The sequence below is a fragment of the Cricetulus griseus genome, chromosome 5, assembly GCF_003668045.3.
Source record: "Cricetulus griseus strain 17A/GY chromosome 5, alternate assembly CriGri-PICRH-1.0, whole genome shotgun sequence".
In the NCBI taxonomy this organism is placed as follows: domain Eukaryota; kingdom Metazoa; phylum Chordata; class Mammalia; order Rodentia; family Cricetidae; genus Cricetulus; species Cricetulus griseus.
The window spans coordinates 161,641,437-161,666,827 of NC_048598.1; the positions used below are offsets into that span (position 1 = coordinate 161,641,437).

At 43.4% G+C, this 25,391-nt stretch overlaps 1 pseudogene; it reads right to left on the reverse strand.

Annotated features, from left to right (window-relative positions):
• Positions 1 to 1,447: 1,447 nt before the first annotated feature.
• LOC113836228 lies at positions 1,448 to 23,113 on the reverse strand (annotated as a pseudogene).
• Positions 23,114 to 25,391: the final 2,278 nt, after the last annotated feature.

Genomic DNA, 25,391 nt, shown 5'->3' on the forward strand with positions numbered 1-25,391 from the left:
TTATGTTTGTGAAGTTTCTCTATTAGAAGCATACTATTTTGTTGCAACTTGTAATTAGGAATTACTCTGTAAGAAGACATTGTGAGGCTAAAATACCCTTTACCTACTAAGCCTTCTTTTGTCTATTTCCTTTAGCATGCATTACCTGATTAAGTATTTATTGATTTAAAAAGTTCTGATTTTAATGCCTTCATTCTCCATTTATTTTTATTACTTATGTCATTACAGCTTTATTGATTGATTGATATCATCGTGATTTCCTGAATCTTGTGTTACCTAGTAAGCTCTGATTTAGTTTCTCATTGTTTACTTTGGTGACCAAATTGTCTGAGATTTGAGTATTAGGAATGAGTGCTCTCAGGGTAGATGCTGTGTATATTGCTTTGGCTGTTTTTATTGTATTTTTGAGGCAGGCTCTCAAGAAGTTCAAACTGCAGGCTGGTCTGGATCTCACTGTGTAGTTGAGGGTAATCTTGAGTCTCTGGATCTACCTGCTTCTGCCCTCTGAATGTCTCACATTTTTGTTTGTTGAGACAAGGTCTCTCTCTGTAGGTAGCCCAGGCTGGCCTGGCACTTGCCTTCCTCCTGCCTCAGCCGCTTGAGTACTGAGATTGTAGGTGTGAGGCACCGTGCTCAGCTTGACCTCTATGTCCTTGTGACATCCTCTAGTAGTCTTTCAGCACTTCCTTGGTTTCTGGCACAGTTGATGACTCGGCTTCACTTCCTTGTCCCTATACTAGAATCAGCCATTTCTCCAAGAAGCTGTTTCTTTGAGGAGAGTGGCAATCAGAAGCCAGTTGCTGGCTGCTGGACATGCTTGTGGATCCCAAGATGGCACAGTCTCTAGACTTTTCTCAGGGAGAAACAGATGTGTACATGACCTGCTCCTATATACATGCCTGCTCTGTACGTGCATTAGTGTGTGCACCATATACATTTTACATTTATGTAGAACCATGAGTACACATCTAGATTCCTGGTTCCTAATTCCTCTCATTATGGCTTATTATATAGTCTCACCATTAGTCAAAACGTCTTCCTTCCCTGACGTCGAGGCCACTGTTGTTTAACATATTAATTGCTCATTTCCCTCTATTATCAGTCTGGTCAGGTGTGCTAGACTGCCTTCCTGTCCATTTGCACCTGCATGTTGCTTTTCAGTGAACAGTAAAGAGCAGAGAAAATAGGAAGGAGATGGAAGTAAGGAAGCGATATGATATTTGAAACGTAAGTTAGAATTTAAAAATAGAGTTTTATAGATGTTCTGATGTGTAGGTATTATAAAACTAAGATTCTGGGACTCGGGTATTTATTTGCCAGGATCCCTGTAGCCCAGGCTGGATTTAAACTCTACACAGCTGATGACCCAGTCCTGCTGGCACCTCCCAGCAGGTGTGTACTACCACACCCGGCTCAACCAAGACTTTTGTTTCTCTTTTAGAACTGGCTATATTTTTTTTCTTTCTGTGGCAAGACTGTCATGGAGCCTGGATATTTCAGGTTCATATGCATCCATGACCAGTGTCCTGCTGTGATTAAAGAACTTAGCAGTGGGCTTTCCACTGCTGCTTTGTCCGCCGTGGATGAAGGTCAACTGAAGGTCAACCTCGGGGTGTATTTGTCATCAAACCTTTTGAGTATGGAGGATCCAGTACTGTAGGATCTTTTCTGTAGCCACAAGAAAGATGCTCTTTTCCTTATATGAGGTTTAAATGACCAGAATCCCCATCATCTCAAAATAGGATATGATGGAAACTGGCTTGGAATCCGGAAAGGGGAGCCTGTAATCCCAGATCAAAGCCACTATGGCAAAGAAGCAAACAGTACAGAGGATGAGGTGACCGTCATTTAGACCAAAGTTCTCCACATACTTGTATTGTTTCAGGAGTACCTTTTGGGGGAATCGTCCAAAGAGTTTTGCACAGCTCATCCATCCCGTTTATCAATTTTTACAATCTTTCATTTATCCTACAAACTACTGTGGCTGCCATACATCCCATCCTGTAGGTGGGGACACTACCAGCCGCATTGCTGCCTCCATCTTGTTTCCCTCCGTGACCAACCAAGTTGACTTTTAATTTTCTTCAGATCTTGAATCTATATTCTAACATTTTGTCTTTTCTAATTTATAATACTTAACAGTAACAGTAACAGAAACTAGACACACGAAGAGGTATGAGACATAGTCTGCAAAAAGCCCTGACTAAAATGACACAGGCAGATATGATATATTAACTCCTATAACCACATAGATTCCCAGAAAAATGCAAACATTTCAGGAGCAAAGACAACATGCTTTGATGTGGGCAGCTGAAGAGTGTGATTCCTGATGGCTTCATTTCTATTTGAGCTTCTAAATCCGGCCTTTTCTGGATCTTTCCTTCTGCTGGACTTAACCCTGTAGAAGGCTGGGGAATGTTAGCAGGGGCAGTCTGTCTTAGATACAGTGGTTACTAAGCACAGAAAAGCAGCTAGTGTGAAGTTTTGTATGTTTTCAATGGATTTTATAAAATGTTTATATTGCCAAGTAATGCTAATATTCTAGAATTTTTGTGAAGTTGGTCATATGTACTTCAAGAACTTAATAAAAAGATGATTTCATTTCATCCCCTCCCCCTTTAAAACTCTCCATTCTGCAGTGTCTTTAAAAGCATGCTTATTAAGTGTCTCAATGATACAGAAATGTAGGCTGGGTTTATCCCTCTTCAATGAACAGCTATTGCTGCATGGTTCTAAGGAGGGAAGTTAGGGCACGTAGAGAAACTGATCCCAAATTACATGGTGCAAGTAGAATAAATAATCCATGTTAGTGAATCTCAGCCTTGTTGCTGCTCTAAATCACCTGAGTTTCAGATTCTAGCTCTGTAAGACATTCTATTTTCTTAGCCTTGACTCTCAAAACTTCAGGTGTTCAATTTTCAAAGAAAACAAATTTAGTACAAATGTTAGTTGACAATGCAAAGAAGGCAATGGTGATATAACACAGAATCTAGCTTTCTTCATTGTGGAAGTGAGTCTTCAAATATTAAAGCACCTACCACTCTTCCTAACTGTATATTTTATATTTTTAAAGACAGCTCTTAATTCAGGCACCACTGTTAGTTCCCACTGGAACCCTTTGAATGCTGAATAAGAGATGTGGACACTGGGGGTCCTCTTGACAAGACTCTCAGGCCTATTAAAAGAAGCTGCTGCAGCTTAGGGCAGAGTCTGCATGAAGGGCCTGCTGCGATTCTATCTTGGACATGGCACAGTGACACTTTCCTTATGACTTACGGGTTCAAAAGGTTCACAGGCAATTCATAGAAACTCCAACATTCAGGTAGTCACATGAAAAGCTAATTTCACCTTGGTGACTTGTAAGTCTCAAGTCTGCTAAACAGTTTGCTGTGTAGAAACCCTACCCCTAATAGCCCCTTGTATAAATAGGTACAGCTACCACTCAGAACATTGGATTGAGATGTATCTCTACTAACACTTTAAAACTAGAAAGCACCAATAGGAGCAAAAACCTCCTATTCAAAGTTTTTAGAGCTTTTACTCTCTTCCCTTTGATTTCACTAATAATTACAGTTCAAGAGACAACTGACACATGAGTAATGAGAATTCTTGAAAATCTGTTTTCAAAGATGCTTAAGAAGACAGTCCTCTGAGATTTATCTTCTGTATTATTCTAACAAGATGTTTGTGGTGATAATTTTACAGTCACTTCATCACACATATCTGCCAAATTATACTAAGCTTGTTTTGAGAGTCTCAAAAAATAGGCAGTAAGTGGTACTACATATTAGCGCTGGTGTAAGGTGTAAACCATGGCTATACTATAGCTAAACTAGCCATTTGATAGAGACACACACTGAAAGTATCTGAGACAGCAGTGACAGCAATTATAAGATGGTGATGGCAACGCCTCTTATGCTCATGACTCTTGTGTAAGGGGTAATTAACAAGCCACCGAAACCACAAAGGAACGTCTTGTAACTTGGTTTAGGAGACCTTTGTCCTCAGGTTTATTCACTAATGGATTCTTTAATGATTCGGAAGAAAATTGAATCATTGTTTGTAAGATGTTTGGGACTATGCAGTAAAGCTATGAAGTCTCACAGAGGAGTTGGTGCCTTCTAAACTCTATATATTTTTATAGCAGACGCCCTATGTGTCTGTCTCTTAGCAGATAACATTAAATGCCAGGAACACACTTTTATTTTGAAACCCAGCAATTGCACAAAACTACTGAAATTAAGTTAATAATTGCCAAACTTTACTGGCATAAATACTACATAGTAGAAATAAGGTTGTGGGATGTTGGCAAATCAATCCATTCACTTATATTTTTTGAAACACAAAAACCAAGAAGTATCAGAGGTATCTGGTATTTCTTTATGCCAGGAAATGTCTTATGTAAATGTATTTTTAAGTGAAACTGACTGAGCTGGATATAGTAGTACACATCTATCAACCCAGTAGCCAAGAAGCCAAGGGAAGAGGACTGCAGTGCCCAGGACAGCTGGGACAACACAGTGAATTCTGGGCCAGCTTGAACTACATAGCAAGACCTTGTCTCAAGACAAAAACATAGCAAGGTATATTATATCCATGATCAGAATAAATAGCAAGCCATTAAGGCATAAAAGCTAGAGGAATAGAGGTTCTGTGAGATGTGTTGTCATAGTGACAGTAAATATGAATGCTAAAGTGCCTACAAGTTTAGCTGAGGCTTTCTGGGACTAAATGCATAAAATGGTTTGCAGGAAAGAAAACATACAAAGGCTGAGAAATGTAGCTCGGTGATAGATGCTTGTGTGGTCCACAAAGAACTTTGAGTTTGATTCCCAGACCTAAAAAAAGAGATTGAAAGGATTCCTTTTTAATTCTTGATGTTCTTAGCTCATGGTACTCTTAATGTCTCAGTGATCCTTATGTGATGTTGGCTCTGGTACAAAAGAATTGCCTCACTGATCTGTTAAGTAAGCAATTGCCCTAAATTTATACTGTCAGTTTGTATACCATCTACCAGATACTGAAATATTCTGTGATGCTCCCTGTGAGTTCACAATAGCATGGTTTGGAACTGTAGGAGTCTCCAGGGAAACAGAAACAGCAGGGGAAGTATAATGGGGATTTAATGGACCAGCCTATCTAATTAGAGGCTGAAAAGTCCTACAGTGGCTGTCTGTAGGGGGGCTGCACAATCAGGGAAACTTGTAGCTAGATGCCCTAAGAGGGTGGATGAGAAAGAGAGAGGGGGAGGGGGGAGGGAGAGGGAGAGGAGAGAGAGATGGAGAACCCATCCAAGGTCATTTTACAAAAGCCATCCATATAGCCCATGATGTGAGCATCTATCTGTGTTGTGGAGTAGAAAATTTTAGAGCCATGAGTCTGGTGTTACAGAGGACAGCAGCAAAACCCCCAGACCACAGCAAAGGAATCCAGGCATGCTCAGGGAGGGAAGGTGAACGTTAGTAAAGGAGGAACTCTCCCTCCTTCTGTCTGTCCGGGCCCCTAGCCTACATTCTTGCTCACTGGCTATGCTGACCCACACTAATCTTCTGGAGAAACACCTTACAGACAGCCAGGTGTGTACTTTACCAGTTCTCTAGACATCCCTCAATTCAGCCAACTTGATAACCAAAACCAACTATTGCAGGAACCATGATCCTATAAATATTCATAGCAAAATGCTGACGTTGACTTAAATGTTCATGAATTGGAAGGCGACTGCAGGGCTATATAATGGCATGCTGTGAGAGAGTTAAAAAAGAATAAAATAGATCTGGTATACACTGACTGGAGGATCTTGAGGGTCCTGTTGGCCATCCAGTCAAGCCAAATCAGTGAGCTCCAGGTTCAGTGAGAGACCCTGTCTCAAAAAATAAGGTGGGGCATGTAACGATAAATCTTTCCGCCAGCAGCCCGAGTTCTGCCTGCCACATGGGTGGCCAAAGTAACACACAGAGACTTATATTAGGTACAATGCTACTGGCCAATGACTAGTATTTATCTGCTAGCTCAGACTTAATTGTCAACCATAATCACTAATCTATATATTTATAAGTCTTATCAAGGACGCCGGGCCTTGCATTCTGTCTTCCTGGCAGTCACATGGAGACTCCTGTCTCTACTTCGTTTCCCAGAATCCTCCTCGACTCCTAGTCCCGTCTAACTTGCTCCCCTATTGGCCAACAGTGCTTTATTCATTAACCAATAAAAGAGACATATACATAGAAGGACATCTCCCATCAGGGGCACAATAGAGGAAGACACTTGACGTTGACCTCTGCCTTCCATACACATGAACACATGTATGTGTATCCACACACATGTACACACACACACACACACACACACACACACACACAATGTCTCCAACATAATTAAAAATGTGTAGATAAAAATTTTAAGATACTTTTCAGGACTTTTGACAATGAACTACAATGTCTATAAATTTTAAATATGTGGTATATTTTACTTAAAAAAATTTATTACATGTAAATATATGTAAAATTTAATTGCTCCTAGTATCTATTATCCTAAGATATTAAGATTAATTTGAAGGTCTGACTTGCCTAAAATAGAAATGAGTATGAGTAAATATTGAGAAAAATTCCATGCTACAATCACTTTAAAGACTCACACACACAGAGCACTGTTTTTCCTTTTCCTTTCCTGACCTATGAAGCTGGCTCAGAAAGTGCACTTAGGAGATAGAGATGTGGCAGATGCAGAAGATACACCATATATACTCACGTGCTAGTACCTGGGTATTGTACCCAGCACACAGCACATTAACTCACTCAGCCTGCTGGCTACTGACATCCTCGCTCAGCCTGGTCTCTGGTAAAGGTGCTCAGAACACTGAAAGTGGCCTACAGTCGTTGAGATACCATCCTGACACAAAACCTGTTTTACTGTCAAGTATCAGATACCACATGTAACTTTTTATCCTAAGATAGAAAACAGAATGGTAACGCAGGGGACTCTCACTCTGTTGGCAACTCACAGTTTTGCTAAGTTGAACAATGGTACTTCAGGGACCATATCTATACTAAAACCCACTGAATTTGACACTTTAAATTTTCAATATAAAGCTGGGCTTCATGGCACATGCCTTTACTCCCGGATCTCTGGAGGTAGAGACAGGAGATCTCTGAGTTGGAGATCAGCCTGGCCTACAGATTGAGTTCCAGGACAGCCAGGGCTACACGGAGTAACCCTATGTAAGGAGTCTTTCTATCCTTCCAGCCAGCATTCAGATAATGACATGGAGACTTAATTATGAAAGCTCAGCCTATAGCTTATGTTTGTTCCTAATAGCTCTTACAACTTAAATTAACCCATTTAATCTATGTTCTGTCGTGTGGCTCATTACCCCATTCTCTCCATATGGCCCATGCTGTTTCCTCATGTCTGGGCGGTTACTGCATCCTTTTTTTCCCCAGAGTCCTCTCTCTGCCTGGAAGTCCGGCCCATACCTTCTGCCTAGCCATTGGCTCTTTATTAAGCCAATCACAGCAATATAGCTTTGCACAGTATACAAATATCCCACAACAACCTGTCTCTGAAAAAAAATAGCAATATGAATTACATCTATTACATCTCAATAAGGCTGTGTTTGAATATAAATTCATCACAAGTGAGAAATAAGTCTTCACTTTTACCCACAGTTTGAAAACATTTATCTTTTACTCTTGTGAAGTGGCTGCTATCACTTAAGAAGCATAGAGAACTTCTGAGACCACCTGGTCTAGACTTGCCATAGGATTTGCCAACTTAGCACTGAAGATCTTGAGACTGGGCCACTCCAGCCCTAGTTTCTGACAGAAGCAGCAGGTGCTGTACCTTCCACGGAGTGCTAGTGTCATGTGATCACAAACAGCAAGGCTTATTTTTAGATTTCCGGTTGTGAGTGTTGCCTTAACTGCTGAGCCATCTCTCCAGCCATCAAAGTTTATTCTTCACTCTCCTAGTTATGTCCTTCAGAATTGTGTGTTTTCTCCAGACAAGGTCTCCGTGATGGCTAGTGTTATCAGCTTGGCAGAATGCAGACTGACCTGGAAACAAGCCTGGGGCACACCTGTGAGGGGCTATCTAAGTTATATTAGTTCTTGGGATGTCTGTGGAGGATTATTCCCAGGAGGTTAATAGATATGGGAGACCTATGTTAACTGTGGGCAGGACCATTCCCTAGGCAGGATCCTGGATGTATAAAATAAAAAGTGAGCTGAGTTCCAGCATTTACTTTTCTCTGTTCCTGATTGTGAACCCAATGTGACCAGCTGCTTGTCGGTCATGATGGACTATGAGCCAAAATAAGCCTTTCTTCCATGTCACCTTAGTCATTGCATTCTATTGAAGCAACAGGAAAAAGAAACTATGACAGTCCCCCACTTTAGTTCAGGCTGGCCTGAAACTCATGAAACAGCCCACGCTGGCTTCAAACTCTTGGCTATCCTCCTGCCTTGGCCTCCCAAGTGTTGGGATTATATGCCTGAGCTACCAAGCCTGGCTTCTTTGGAACCCTTCAAATGAAAATTGTGTCATGTGATGCAGTTTTAGAAAGAAAGTAAGGCTTTGAAATTATCATTATTAAAAATGAAACAAAACAAGCAGAACCACTCTGTGAACTTTGCTTTGCCGAGTTAAGTATATTTTAAGCATTTTCAAAGATCACATAAAATCATCTAAGAATATAGCAATTTTCATTCACAGAGACTTTCAACCTATGAGATTGTCTTGTGGTTGGCTTTGCATGGTTTTTGCCTCCAAAAATCTCTCATAATAGTTTTTTTTTAAACTATACACATATTTTTGAACTGGTTTTTTAAATAGTATTATATGAAATTTATTAATTTAAGATAAACTTTCTAAACTAAAACTGGATATACCATATGACCCATCTACATCACTCCTTAGCATTTATTCAAGGACTCCAAGATGACAGATCACAGAAATATTTGCATAGCAATATTTACCATAGTACTGTTCACAGTTGCTGTTATGGAAACAGGCTAAGTATCTTGAGGAAGGATAAAGAAAATGTGCTATATAAATGCAATGGAAATTTTTGCAGAGTAAAAATGAATTATGACATTTGTAGAGCATGATACAACTAGAGATAATCATAAGTGGATTAAGCTAGTTTCAGAATGACAAGGTGTGTGTGCTTTCAGTGTGATTCCTGGATTTTATAAGGCTACATAAAATCGTGGCTGTGTCTATGACATGGAAAGTGGAAGCAAAACTGCCCAGGGGAAGTGAAGAGAATGGGAAGCGGGAGGGGCCTGTGGTGGGGGGGGGGAGGGGGATATTGAATACGGAAGTACACAGTAGTGTAAAAATGTTCTTGTAAAAATGTTCTTGTATGACATAGTATTGTATACAATGAAACACTCTATAATGTGCTTGCAATGCTTGGCTTTCTGATATTTTAAGGAAAAGGAGTCAATACAGAGTTTCTGATTCCTACTGATCAATGATTTATTTTCCCTGAATATGAATTCCTGGCATCTCAATTCCATACCTCATTGGTCTGTGACAGAGCATAAACCAATATATGATTTTTTTTTTCTTGCTAAAATGTCTCCACACCTTCTTTGGGCAAAATTATCTAAATGAAATTAAAAATGAGCAATTATGAGAGAAATGTAAACATTGTAGACAGTTGATGAAAAATTTTTACCTCTGGGTCTTTTAATTGCTGGAATCAGAGTATTTAAAACAACACGACAGTTTGTCTAACAAAGAACTATTTTGTTTCTGACACACTAGTCCTTCATTGGACATTAGCAACAAGAATATCTGTAGTTGTTCACGATAATCAGAAAGCAACCTCATGTGAATGAGGATTTTTGATTTTGCCGCTCTGCTTAAGGCAGAGGCTATATAGGTGGCTGAGCGTCACCAGCAGGCTTCCGGTCACCAGTTAGAGACAGAGTGGTGGTTTACCCAAAGAAAGGATTCCGAGACAAGCAGGGGGCTGGTCACAGGTTAGGAGGAGGCTCCTGTAGACTCATGGTGTTCCTCATCCTGTCTTCTGTTTTGTGTGAGTGTGTGTACGTGTTAACCGCTGACAGCCCCTTCCTGGCGGGGACGGAACTAAGAGGGGTGGTGCAGCTTTGGAGGTTCCGAAATCTAAGAGCCGCTTTCCTTTGCCACCGCTTTCCGCTGAGTCAGCCCAGCATCGTGCCCTGCAGGACCCGGAGGCCTTTGTTTTCAGAGTATTTTACTAGCTACAAATGCCACACCCTTGTACTACAGAAACAGAACACTTTGTCCTTCCAGGAGGTCTGTACTTTGACCACAGCCCTGGGATTTCAAAGCTGCCGCACTAGGCTTGTCTGCTGTGATCTAAAGTGTTGGGCCCAGTGAGTGTCCTGTTATAAAGCAGTTTTAGGGTTGTTTGCTGGTAGACTCCCACGCTAGTGAGACTATCCCTCAAAAAAAAAAAAAAAAATGCTCATAGTCTGCATCAAAGGGAAAAGACCATTACTCCACACAGGCAACTGTAGGGAAAGAATCCGTGTCTGAAGGGAGAACTGAAGGTGGAGACTGGGCTGTGGTTGCCACACAGAGTCTTTGCTTCCTAGAGTGGGGGCAGTCATAGTCATGAGAGCTTAGATTCCTTTTCTCTTCTGGACACTACAGTAGGTTACAGCAGCTGAGGAGAGGAACCGTTAAGGTTCCTAGAATTCAGAGTAACCTGGGAAAGGGATAGGGAGGGTTTAGAGAAAGGGAGGTGTAAGTGACAATTGTTTCCTAATTCACTGTGCTTGCTAGGTAGTGGTGGTGATTTGCTGTATTCCAAATCCTCTTCAAAGCCAATCTCAGCAATGGACTGTATGATACTCTCCTGGAACGGTACAAAATGGGATTTCTCTCCTCCAAAAGCGTAAAGCCAGTGAGAACAGCTAAATTATGTGTGTCTGCGTATAGGTATGTACACATGTAAGTGCAGGTGTCCACAAAGTCCAGAAGAAGGCTCCAGATCCCCTGGAGCTGGGGTCACAGGCAGTCATGATCCCACCACCACCCATGTGGGTGCTGGGACCCCGTAGGTCCCCATCTCGAACAATGCAGCAATCCACACTAACCACTGGGCCACCTCTCCAGCCTTAGAGCTGATGAGCTGATAGAAGAGCAGGCCTCCTGAAAGACCCTAGGATTATATATACTCATCATATACAGAGCATCTTCACAGCGCTTGCCTCTCACACGTCAGTCAGTGCCTGTCAGGGTTCTCCTGGGCACGTAATCTCTGGCTATATGAAGCTCAGAAGGGAACCGTTTCCCATCTTAACTGGCTTCTTTCATATGTTAATCTTGTTTTTTTTTTTTTTTTCTGTTGTCTACTGTGCTGCCATAACATCTTAATACAGGAAGGTAATAGACACTTTCTTTTTATGTTTTCCCAAAGAGTCTTAGCTGAAATGAAAAGAAAAAGGACTTTGGAGATAACATTGAGTCCCGGGAAAGGACAGCAGCCCTCTGTCCTTTAAGTACAGGAACTTGGCCTTCAAGGTGACCTCGTCGCTTAGCAGCCTTCAAGTTCTCACACCTAGATCGATTCAGTTACTGTAATGCATGCATTCTGCCATTGAGTTCCACCTCCGGACTCCTTTATTTTCAATTCAAAATTCAAACTATTTAAATAGTTTAAAATTTATGTACCTATGTTTTTGTTTTTATTTTAGATGAAACTTTCCCAGCCCCAAATTAATCCAAATAGTCACTTTAAAGACCTTAAACAATGCACATCGTTTCTTACCCCCGAACTCTGGAGACCAAAGGATGTCAGCAAAAAAAGAGGATGAAGTAAATAACACAGTCCTCACCTAAAAAGGAATAAGAGACAGTTTATTCTGGAACCAAATTCGAGTGGCCCTAGCTCAGGAACACAGATTCAGGTCACCCCAATTACCATGTTCCAATGAGGTAACAATTTCATGAGGTTTTTATAGTAACAGAACAAAGTCATCAGTCAAAATGCTTTCAAGTACACTGGTTTGCACATCAGACAGGCAGGTTGCAGAAAGGAAGCCTCTCCTGTCTCTGTGCTGGCTGGTCTTAGGTCAACTTGATACAAACTACAGTCATCTGAGAGGAGGCAACCTCAACTGAGAAGATGCCTCCATTAGCTAGGGCTGTAGGCAAGCCTGTGAGGAATTTTCTCAATTAGTGATTGATGGCGAAGGGCCCAGCCCATGGTGGGTAGAGCCATCCCTAGGCTGGCAGCCCTGGGTTCTATGAGAAAGCAGGCTGAACTAGCCAGGAGAAGCAAGCCGGTAAGTAGCACCCCTCCACGACCTCAGCTCCTGCCTCCAGGTTCCTGCCCTATTTGTGTTCCTGTCCTGATTTTCTTCAGTGATGAACAGCAATATGAAGTGTAAGCCAAACAATCACTTTCCTCCCCAAGTTGCTTTTGGACATGGTGTCTCTTCATGTCAATAGTAACCCAACCAAGACACAGAGGTCTCAGATGTTATCTGGCAACACTATTAGCTTGTGGGTTGGTAGAAGCTAGAGATCTGCTCATACACTACAAAAGAATTTGCTTCACAGTCCCAAGGATGTTATGTCATGCACAGCACAGCTGGGTACTAAATGGCTGTTTAGGAGGTTAAGACAGCTCAAGGTAATATGACTGTGGACTTGCAACATTCTGACGCCTCTGCAGTCATTAGCTATGGTCAGTATATCAGCCTTTGTAGACTGTTAAATACAGCTGTGGCCCCTGGGGGCTTTTTGCATCACAGAAAGGTTTGTTTTTCTTCCCTCTCACTGTGTAGCACACACAGGCTGACTAAAGTTAGGCAATCCTCATGCCCTCCAGCCTCGTGAATACTGGAATTACAGGTGTGAACCATCATTCCCACTTCAGAAATAATAGACTTAATGAGCCCAAACAGATGCCAGCAAAAAGAAAGGACTGATTCTGGATGTCTTTAGCCATCAGTCACAAGGCCAGGCAGCAGGTGGGAAAATGTCCTCCAGAGCTAAGAAGCTGAAGTACTCTATCTCCCCCTCGACTCTCCGTCTTCCTGGCACTCTTCATTCATCCTAGTGGCATTGGATCTGTGGTGTCATGCAGTGTAACTTTTTGTCCAGTCAGCCCCACCCACACAATGTTCAATGCAACGAGTCCTTGGTCTGCTTCAAGGTTGCACCCCATCACAGGACCCTCACCAAAACTCCTGAGATATCCTGCTGTTGCCTTAGTCGTGGAGATCTTGCAGTTATTTTCTCCCAGAACGAGTCCTTCATTCACTCCAGGAGGTCATAGACGGGGCAGATGTCAGAGTGGGCCAACCCAAGGTCCAGGATGTGGGTCAGGGTGGTAGCTGAGCTGGTCAGTCCAGGTCGTTGGGACCACCCCCTCCTCCCCACCACCCTCAGGTAAGGGCAGAGCCAGCTCTCCTAGGCCCACGTCCCGGGTGATGGCTGGGGCCATCTTTTCCGAGTTCGGGGGCTGTGGCCAGCTCTCTTGCTGCAGTATCCAGTGAGGGGCAGGGACAGCGATCCCAGGGCTAGGAATCCCAGTGCTGGGTGGGGCTGGCTCAGCATGGCTCTTGTATTTCAACATGCCATGGGCCATGGGGCAGCGTCACAGACCCCAAACATGACCCTCAGCAGTAGCTCTGGTGCAGACATCACCGTGGCCTCAGGTGGCAGCACAGACCACTCAGATGGGCATGGACCCGGCCCTTGGACCCCAACATGGCCACAGGATGCTGCCTAGATCCCCAGTATCCATGTAGCCTTTGGTGGCATACTGGGCCACAGACATTAACACAGACACTTGCTGTGGTAGGACCACAGGCCCAGCTATGGTCCCCGGCAGCAGCCTGGGGTTGGATTGGACTGGTTAATTTAAAGCCATCTCTAGAATGTCTATTTGAGTCATGACAACTCCCTTAGTGCCAGATATTTAACAAAAACTCTTTGTATTATATTGACCATTACACAGCCATAAAAGGACTTTAAAATTCTCTTGATTTTTTCTTTCCAAGTCTTGTTCATTTTGCATAAGCTATTATCCTGCTTTGAAAACAATTGTTTCTCTTGTTTGCATACCTTTCCACATCTCTGTTTTTATGAGGCAGGGTATCTCTGTGTAAACCATCCTAGAACTTGCTCTCTAGACTAGCCTGGCCTTGAACTCATAGAGATCGACTGTCTCTGCTTCCGAGTCCTGGGATTAAAGGTGTGCAATGCCACTACCCCACCCACTTACTCCTACCCTGGCTTCACATCTATTTTTCCTTCTCTGTGCAGACTAGAGTTTCTGTAGTTTACTTCCCCGGTGCAACTGCAAGGCTTGAAGGTCATCTTCTGCAATGAGGCCCAGCACTGGGATGTATGGGGGGATTTGGGGAGAAGGTGGTTGTGTGGCAGGAAAGTTGGGCATGGGGAGAGGCACCAGGAAGCTAATTGGCAGGACTGAAAACCCCTCTCCAGCAGACCTACATTAGGGGCAGAGCATGCATGCAAGGGAGAAAAACTCCCCGATCTCCAAGCTTGAGACAGCAGCTAGCTTCCAGAAAAGATCACTTTGCAGGGCAGCATGGCCTTGATTCCTCCCTGGAAGTCCCACCCACTCTGGGGAGTTCATTTTCACTTTTCCTTAATACCTGTGTTTGCTTTGCTCATCTGCCTTCCCTTATTCTTTCGGGGCATGAAACAAAGAACACAGACACCCCTGGCTTGGGGTGGCTTTGATGGCCATAGATCAGTTACCCAGCATCCTACTCTCTGACTTGAGGTCAACAAGTGCTTTAGTACACTCAATGTGCCCTGTAAGTGACCCACAAAAGCCCATCATTAGAGCTTCCAGCCTTTTCCAGCTCTCTGGCCTGATGTCACTCTCTGGAGTGCTCTCCGTCTTAATTAACATCTTTATTTCTCTCACTATCCATGGGTACTGGGTCCACTTCCTTGCTCTGGGACATAAAAGTCAGAAATCCCAGGGGTGCCTTGACCGTAATACTTGTTGCATACAATTAAGGCAGATGTCCTAATATTTAGTGCAGTTTTACAAAGTTTTCAAAAGTCTTACATCCCTGAGCTGGACTAGAACCCTGGCAAAGAATGAGTAAGGATCCTGCTTTTACCAGCTACGATGACCCAAAGCTGTTTCTTCCATCACTTCTTCACTGCTTCTTATTCAGGAATGAGTAACTTGTATAAGGAGAACTGGCTCATGCACTGTAAATTCTCCTTAAATAGCTAGTGCATCCATGCTCGGATAGAGAGTCTGTCTCTGGGATCTAGAATTACTCCCATCTACTTCCTGACCACTTTAGTCTCTCAATGAAGCAATGGTCAGATGGAAAACTATGCCCCCCCCTTGGGCTAGGGCTTCCTATCCAGTAATGTGGCTATTTCTATGTAATAATTACGTGTTTGCTGTGGAAACTCCCTTTTGGGGGCCATTACTAAGAAAATTGTGCAATCTCTACCCTCCTCATTTTTAAACAAATATCTACATCATACCAATAAAGATCTGAAATTTTTTCTGTCGTATTGTCACCATCAGAGAGGAGTAGAGTTCTTCTCTCTCTCTCTCTCTCTCTCTCTCTCTCTCTCTCTCTCTCTCTCTCTCATTCTGTGTGTGTGTGTGTGTGTGTGTGTGTGTGTGTGTGTGTGTGTGAGTGTGTAGACCAGAGGTTGACATCAGATATCTTCTATGGTGTTTCTCACTCATGCTGAAGCTCATCAGTTCGGCCAAGCTAGCTGACTAATGAGCTGCAGGGATCCTGTTTCAGCTCATCCTGTGTCCCCCAAGTGGGGGAGGGGCTGAGGATACAGATATGTGCCACCATGTTTGGCTTTTACGTGGGCATCCAAACTCAGAATGTTTTGCTTGCGTGGTCAGCACTTTCCTCACACAGCCTCTACCTTTGTCCTTGTCATTCTTCATGGATTAATTTTTGTTTGTTTGAAAGAGAATTCTTCCCATGATAAATTGTTTTCAGTTCTCAAACTGTCGTAATCTGAGAGGTGGCGCCACTGCAATGTCCTTACCTTCCCCTTTATCTAATCCAAAGCATACATCAAAACTGAGTTGCTGGTATGAAAATATCCAGGAACATCAAAGCTGAAGAATTTATTTTAAAAGATGCTTCATAAAATATTATTTGCTTTAAATAAAATGCATCATAATAAGTGAGATTTACTCTGATGGAATAATAAAGAATTCAGACCCTGGTCTGCTGTCTTCCTCATGTTATGAGCTATCCAGTTGTTGAAAACAATGTGGAAAGAGGACTACTAAAGTTTGACTGCTTTCCCAGGAGCAGAGAACTGTGAACTCTTCCCAGAATGACACGGCTATGCACTGGTTCAACCATGCCCACCCCTCTATTTATGGTACCAGTCCCAAGTTCCCAGCTATCTTTGTAACCTGCTTCCTGGATGTTCCACAGTCAATCTAAGTCAAGAATGAGACTTCCCTCTCAGTCCCATTCACTTTCCTCTGACTGCACTCCCCTGCTGTTCTATTGCCCAGTGCAGAAAGTCGTCCCTGCCATGTCCTTCTCAAGCCTGGTGATTGCCAGCCGGCTCCTATTACTTTATGGTTTCCTGATCCCTCTGACCTGCCATTGGCTACATGTGACTTGACCCACCTGAGAGCATTCTCTTCCTCTTGTGCTATGTCTTCCTCAACAGTGATACCAGATTTCTTACTGAAAGTTGCCCTGGTGATGCTGCGTTTAAAATAGCTAGATACTTCAGTATTAAGTCCTACCTCCCGTCTTCCTCACCAAGACTCCCGGCTCCCACACAGGAACCCTGGGCTTCAGAAGTTTCCTGCTATTACATTTGTTCCCTCCCTCCCCTCCTCCCTCCCTCCCTCCCTCCTCCCTCCCTCCTTCCTCCCCTCCCTCCCTCCCTCTCTCCCCTCCCCTCCCTCCTGTCACCACCCACATGAACTATTTGGTAGGAAATACCCTCTTCATCCTGCATGAATCAGGCACTTCCCCTTTAAGGCCTAGCTAGTGTATGGCCTTTCCCAACACTTGTGCATCCTCCTCCTTTCTGAGGAATGCACCCTCCTTTGTTTCCCAAGTGTCAATATATGTCTCTCATGCAAAGGAAAGTGTGACCTCTATAGCTGAGTCACCGGAATCCTAGCCTTGGATTTGAGTTACGTGTTCATCATTTCCTGAATTTATATTCAACCTATGATCAGAAATGCTAATCTCAGTAAGCCTCAACTTAAAAAATCAATACTAGAGATTGTATTTATTACCTTACATTTTTTTTTTTATTGCTGTTTGTCTTTTTGAGATTGGGCCTCACTGTATAACACTGGCTGGCCTTGGACTTTTGGTCTTCCTGTCTGGGTTTCCAGCATGCTGAGATTACAGTTTGCTCCACTAAACCTCCTCTCGCTCAACGTAAGTAAACATGAGTCTATCTATATAAGTTTTAATCAGAGCAAAATAAACATGATACACACAACACAAAGTCCATACCTGCTTTGACAGGTGTGGCTGGATCTCTCCCATAACTGTGGGTGTATCTTGTGCTCCTTGGGGTCCTTAGGCCAAGAATGGAGTTGGCTCAGAAGTGCTGCTCATGCGTCAGCATTTCATACTGTTTCTTCTTTCTTCTTCTTCTTCTTCTTCTTCTTCTTCTTCTTCTTCTTCTTCTTCTTCTTCTTCTTCCTCCTCCTCCTCCTCCTCCTCCTCCTCTTCTTCCTCCTCCTTCTCTTCCTCCTCCACCTCCTTTTCCTCCTTTTGCTTTTGTTTTTTCAAGACAAGAGTTTTTCTGCATGCCCTGGCTGTCCTTGAATTAACTCTATAGACCAGGCTGGCCTCGAACTCACAAAGATCTGCCTGCCTCTGAGTGCTGGAACTAAAGATGTGCACCTCCACCTCCTGGCTACTCTTCTTTTTAAAACACTCTTCTCTCTTGACCTTTCAGTCACAGTACACATCAGCCCCCCACCCCCATCCCGGCTGCTTTTTTTCGGTACACTGTGCATGTGTCCTCCATATACCTCAAAGAGCTGCCATGCCTGTCTGAGCACCTCCTCTCAGTGTATCTCCTACTACTAGTGGGGATCAACCCAGGGCCTCAGGCTGCTCAGGGAATGCTCAAATCAGTTTGTTCTCACCCCCTCCCTCTGAAGGACCAACTGTAAAGAGTCACTTCTTTTACTCACAGCAAGACTAGTTATTGTTGGGGGAACAAGGGCTCACAGGCCTGCTCTTCGAGAATCTCTTCATGTGAGTCTTGGAAATACTACATTTGTAATTGTGTCTCAGTGAGTTCAAGGCCAGCCTGGTCTACGAAGTGAGTTCCAGGGCACCCAGGACTGTTAATGAAAGGTTCAGGCTTTGACCTCTTTAAGAGACAGACCCTGCCCCCTGACAACGGTCAGGGCAGGCACAAGAAAACGTGCTATGTCATCACCATGTCACCTGCCACGCATGAGGACTCTGGGCATGCGTGGAACCTCAGTGTGCATGCACAGTCCTCCCTTTAAAAGCTATGACTTTCCTGCTTCTCTCTCTCTCTCTCTGCTTCTTCTCTTTATGCCGCTCTCTTTCTGCAACACTCCTTCTCTGCTCTTCTCTTCCCCACTTACGCTCTCTCTGCCTCTCTATGGCCACTGGCCATGGCAGTCAGCTATTATCCCTGTTCCTCTTCTCTCTTCGTCTCCCTACTCTGCCAGGCCATATAATAAACTTGTTAACATGTCTCATCTTGCAGCTTTCTCTTTTCCTCTTTTTAAATAAAAACATAACAGTTAACACAGAGAAACCTTGTCTCAAAAAGCACCCCCCCCAAAAAAAAATTGTGACTTTAGAAAGTTTGCCTTGTCCTGTCCCTCAGGTAATACCTGAAAGGTTCAGGCATTGTCCCGCGCGCTCTGTATTTCTCGCCAGCAAGAAATACACTCAGGACACTCGGATCCTTCTGCAGACAAGCTTTAATGCATAAGCTTACCAGAGCGGAGACACTGAACCAAGAAAACCATCCCTTATAAAGGCTGGCCAGCCGCCTGGGACGTGTTACCCTATGAATGGCTTCAGCTCCTCAGGCCAAATGAGCCACGGGATAGGCAGAGATCAAAGGAATGGAGATTACCCAGCGCCTGTGAAGTAATTTACATCTTGGTGTCTTCAGGCACCATTATTGTAATGGATAATGCAGGAACCGGCTCCCTACATATCCCCCTTTTTTATTAATTAATGAAAAGGCTTTATATTTTTACAAGCAAATAGGTCACCATATGTTGAGGGATAGAGGCAGAGGTTGAACCTTCCCTGTTACCTGGTGGAATCCACTCAGGCAATACCCTGGTCAGCCCAAGGTTCCATGGGAAAGAAGTCTGTACGCAGGTGCAGAGGACCCCTTTAAAAGATAGGCTCCTGCCCTCTCTCTCTCTCTCTCCCCCTGTTCCTGCTCTCTGTCCCCTCTCTCTGTTTCCCCGCTCTGTCTCTCTATGGCGACCAGCCATGGCGGTCAGACATTACCCTGTTCCTCTTCTTAGTCTACCCATTCTGCCTTATAATAAACTTATAGTCAATATGTCCATCTCAATATTTCTCTTTTCTTCTTTTTAAACAAAAGAATAACAATACCCACTGCTAAATATGTTCAAGTTTGATCTACCTCGGTGTTGGATTGTAGTCCATGCAGCCTTTTCTTTTCTTTTCTTTTCTTTTCTTTTTTCTTTTCTCTTCTCTTCTTTTCTCTTTTCTTTTCTTCTCTATCCCTTCCCTTCCCTTCCCTTCCCTTCGCTTCCCTTCCCTTCCCTCTTCTCCTCTTCTCTTCTTTTCTTTTCTTCATTTTCCCTTTAGAAGCTTCTCCGGCAATATGTCCAAAAGTAACCCTTTACACTTCTCTGCCAAGTGTTTCTTCTCACGCAGGAAGCTACATCTCATTCAAATGCTGAAACCCGAAGTCAGGCCTCCCCCTTCACTTCCTCTACTCCACACCAGAACCCTACACTTGTCCCAGGCTGCCTCTGCTTCTTGATAACCCCACTGCCACATTTACTGTTCCAGTGTAATTATGTCTGCCACTTTCCTTCCAAGGCATCTGCCCTGCTGTATTAGTCAGTGTTCTCTAGAGTTTAGCTTTTGACACTATTGGGTCTGTGGAACCAAATGGACGACTGTGAGTCTGGCAACAGTAAAAACTTTGTTTAGATGAGCAAAACTAATTCAAAATCTGGTGTTTCTGGAAGCGCACTCATTGTGGACTACACTGCACCCTTGGGTCTGAACACACAACTTGTGTGCTTAACACTGAAACTGTTGAACCATACATGTGTCAAACCAATGTTGCCTGAAATACAAATCAAATTCAAGACAATGGCATGCTATTTATTTCGGTGCTTTTTACCCTATAATAATTTTTAGTGTTTTTTCTTATAAAAATATGAATTGCAGAAAGCAAAATCTTAATATTTTTCTCTCTGTCATTCCTTACCATATAAACATCAAATTAGAATACCTGTAGGTTCTGTTGTGTTCAAATGTTGGACTTTTAAAATTACTGTTTGAATTGCTGGCTTGGTTCATGAAAAACCATCACATTTTGTCTTGGGTTGGTATAAATTTTTCAACAGTTTCTGTAAGGGCCCTAAACATTTCTGCCATTTTTTTTACTCTGAGCTTATGTAAAGTGATGTTGTTGGCATTGATGATTATAATATTCAGAAGTATTGGAGGCAATCAAGGGAAAGCTATTTCCTTCTGGTTAGAAGAATGGAATCCATGTGGGTGGAGACAGCCTTTGTCTCTTCCAGTAAGGGAATCCAGTTGGGCTGCTCAATGGCCTGGCTAAGGAACCATCCTCTGGAAGGCAGATTCACCTAAAGCTATGCTAACGAAATGGGAGGACTTTGTAATGAAATGATCTTCCCTTTCCTCCTAGGACCCTACTCTTGTGCAGTTATTTACAGAACTTCCCTGCTACAAACCTGGTCCACCTGTCTGTGGCTTTTCTGAATTTCTCCAGAAAGCATAATCTTTACTTTCCTTCTGTCTCTTTTCCAAGAATGTTTCCCCTGAAACATTTGGGTTTTATCTTTTGCTAAAGCTCTGCCTCCTCCCACATGGCTGCCTGTCTGCCCTTAGGCTGACTTCCACTCCAGCTGACTTCAAATTTCTTCTGCATCCTCCTCTTCCTCTGGGCAATTGCAGAAGCTATAGCTTGTTTTCTCTGGGATGTTTCTTATAAACTTTAATAAAATGATCCTCTAGCTTCCTGTTGAGTCCATTCATAAATTCTTTTATCAGTGACACTAAGAACCCCCAAAGGGAACTCAGTTTCCCCATAACATGTGACAACTGCCAGGGATGCCTAAAATTCCAAGCAATAATGATATCAAGATACCAATCAAATTTGAAAAACACTGAGGAAGCTCACTCTATATCTTGTAGTTTCATGTATTCAGCCAAAATTTAACCCATTATGTGAAAATAACTTAGCAAAATTCATTTCTTCTCTAATGTATAAAACCATGTTTTTGTTCGTTTTCTGTTTCGTCTTTTCCTTTCTTTTTTTCCTTTTATTTTCCTTCCTTCCTTCCTTCCTTCCTTCCTTCCTTCCTTCCTTCCTTCCTTCCTCCCTGCCATCCTTCCTTCCTTCCTTTCTTTCTTTTTTTTTTGAGGCAGTCTATATGTGGCCCTCCCTGACTGTCATGAATTCACTACGTAGATGGTGCTAACCTCAAACTCATAGCGATTTACCAGCCTCTGCATCCTAAGTGATAGGATTAAAGTTGTGAGCCTCTATACCTTGGCTTGGTAAAAATTATTTGTATAGCAAATAAGTGTTGGAAATTTTTTGGTTCACTATCAACAAATTTGATTTTTAATCTTACTTTAAATACCTTTATACTTGGAGTTGTGTGGAAAAGTTTGGGTGTAAAAGATTGAGTGGAAGAAATTTAAGAAGTTGTACTCTAGACTTAGAACCAGTAGAATGGATACAAGAAATTACAAAGGGGAATGAATTGGATTAGCCTATAAAATTCACATCTGGGTGCTTTGGCAATATATGGGTGCCCATTGCAGAGGCAGGCAACTGCTGATCCCAAGAACAAGGGAATGATGCTTGTAAGGCTGATGCCCTGGTCGCAATCTGGAAAGTTTCTGGAGTGCATGCACATTGAAAGGCTGAAGAGCTAGAGTCTGGTGTCCTCAGGAAAGAGCCGCAGTCGTAAACACACTAGCATGCTTGTGTGTCAGTACTCTTTGGGTACCAGAAAGAGAAGTCTAATAAATTTAGCAAGCTAATTCTAGAAACCACACTAAATCAATTAAACAAGTTTGTCTTTAAGTTCTGTTTCTCTAGAGACACTCTTGATACCCAAATCTGTGTAGTTGATGTTATCTTCATTGTGATCTGATATACACAACATAAAAGAGAAAAGATCCATGTTGCTCATGTGTCTTAGGGTTCAGTCTATGAAGGGAGGAAATGATGTACCTATATTATAATCCTAAAAATTAAAAAGTAATAAAAAGAGCATCAGGGAAGTGGGAAGCTCATAACCTATTTCTTCTACCAAGGTCCTGAAAGACCCCCAAAGAGGTACTTTCGTAGGAGGAGACCCCCGTACTCAGGAACCAACGAGACCACGATCTTGGATGCAAAACCGCAAGAGGCTTTATTTAGGAGACGGGTACCCGGACGACTTAGCTTTTCTGAGGCCAAGCGCCCGAGCCAAGGGAGAGGTGCCTTTTTATAGAAAAAAACGCAAGCGAGGAACAGGGATTCTATTGGATGGTTCAAATGAGGCACAGAGCCATTCCAGATCAGCATATTCTCAAGGTCTGGTGTCTGGTACTACAGACTTGATTCCTCCCTCCGCGCCCAGGTGGCTGACCTTGGGATGAAGGTTCCCCATGGGGGGGGCGTGGGGGCGGGGGGGGTGCCCTTTCCCCGCTCGGCCCCAGCCCCGGGGCGCGGTGCCAGGCGGGTGGGCCTGGGTCGCGGCCCCGCCTGGGTGAACCGGCTTGCTTGGGAGGGAAGACGGCAGCCGGGCGTGCGCGGCGGGGGAAGTGGAGGCCGGCGGGGGCAGGGACAGCAGGATGAGGGGGAAGCAGGGCGGCTCCGCGGCAGCTCGCAGCTCCCGGACAAGCAGCATCAACCGCGCTGCACTCTCCAGCCCCCATCCTTCCCAGCCCATCCCGGCTGCTCCAGAGAGAACACCCAGCATCGGCATAGGCGGGGGGAGACAGAGAGGCAGCGGGCCTTTCAGTCCCACCTCCTAAAGTTTCCAGAGTCACTCAGAATAAAACCAGTGACTGGGGACCACGTGTTTAACACATGAGTCTGTGGGAGATATGTCACACTCAGACCATAACACAGATCTTCAGCTAGCCACAGGAGATTGCAATCAAGAATTGTCTCAGACATCTGAGTGCTAGGGTTCAATTTCCTTGCTTGTTCTGGTTGCCTTTAGCCTCAGTTCCTCCTGCCAGGACACAGGAATGAAATAGTTCCTATCACGATGGGTTTTAAGGAAGAGATTTTATAAAGCTCTTATTATTTGAGGCACTTAGGAAGTACACAGCGTTTGACCCAGCCATCCTATACATAGCTCTATGACAGGTATGTCCGTGGTTTTGACATCTTGAGAACATTGTATTTTGTGTGGTGCTGTGGTCTGAACCTGGAATGCTCCCCAAGGCTCCCGTGTTCAAGGCTTGGTCTTCCGAGAAGTGGCTAGGACCTAAGGGCTCCATCTTCATTAAAGAATTAATCTGTTAAAGGGGTTCGTAGCTGAACTGGGAGCAGAGAAAGCTACAAGAGGTGATGTCTAGCTGGAGGGAATGGACTCGGAACACGAGTCTGAGGGCATTTTGTTCTTAGACCCTAGCTTTCTCAGTCTCTACTCCTGGGGCAGTTTTGATTCACCTTGTGAACGTTGTCATGATGCTCTTTGACTTGGGTCCAGCCAACCGATACTTCCAAATCTGTGAACTGGAGTAAATCTTTTTGCTTTAAATTGATATGTGACAAAATACATGTGACTTTTATTGCCTTCTATTACCTATCTAGCTCCAAAGTAGCAGGAACCTTTCAATTCTCTCTCTCTCTCTCTCTCTCTCTCTCTCTCTCTCTCTCTCTGAGACAGGTTTTTCTCTTTGTAGTCAGTCCTGCCTGTCCTCTAGAACCTTCTCTGTAGACAAGGTTGGCCTCAAACTTAAGGAACCTGCCCTGCCTCTGGAGCAATGGGATTAAAGGCATGTGCCACCACACCTGGCTCCAATTCTCTTTCTCTTGACAGGATGTCGATCCTCTGTCTCTGCTGTTGTCTGTCTTTGACATCTGTGCCTGTGTGTGACCATGTAGAGGAGAGAGGAAGATCTTGGGTGTCCTGATTTATTACTCCATGCATTTGAGAGAGGCATCTTGCTGAACCACAGCTTGCCTTGTCTTCATTTCCTGGTTAGGTGGGCTGACTAGCACCCCCATCCCTCCTCTCCTCACCTCCACCCCTCCTCTCCTCATCCCCTCCCCACCTCGTATACTGGTTTATAAGTGCACCAAGCCATGCTTGGCTTCTGGATTTCTTCCACTGAGTACATTTACTTTTCCTCCCTTTCTTTCACCTAACCATGTACACTTAATTCCCCCCCCCCCATGTATAGAGGGATGAAGCCTTTAGTTCAAGCAGTCAGGAGGCAGTGGCAGGTCATCTTTATGCATTCGGGGACATCCTGATCTATAGAGGGAATTCTAGACTAACAAAACTACATAGAGACCCAGCCTCAAAAAACTAAACAAAACTTTTTGTCTGGCAGATGGTCCCGGCACTGCTACCACTCAAACCCCTCTTTTTTTGTTTAGATAGCCCATTTTTTAAAATCCTGTTAGGTTTTAGAAAACAAAAGAAATTCCTTGGAGCAGGCTCTACCTTTATAAACTTGTTGTTTTTTCTTTTTATACTGCTTATCACAATATAATTTTATCTTGGTTATTATTATTATTATTATTATTATTATTATTATTATTATTTTATTGTTATTATGTCCTTTTGAGATCTTTTTTGTGTGTAGTTTTGTAGATCAGGCTGGCCTTGGACTCACAGAGATTAACCTGCTTCTGCCTCCTGAGTGCTGAGATTAAAGGTGTGTGCCAGCACCGCCCAGTTTTTTGGTTATTTTTATTTTACTTTTCTTCATTTTGTTTGCTTTTGTTTTTTGACACATGGTCTCACACTGCAGCTCTGGCTGGTTTACAACTCACTATCCTGGGACTATAGGTCTTTAAGTCACACTCATCCAGTGCCTGGCACACTGACGACACCTAGAAATTACTGAGGCAAATGAATATGATGACCAAAGGAACATTCTTTATTTCTCTTTTGTGTGTTTCTTGTCTCTTGCATATTTAACCAAAATTATATTTTGTCTAGA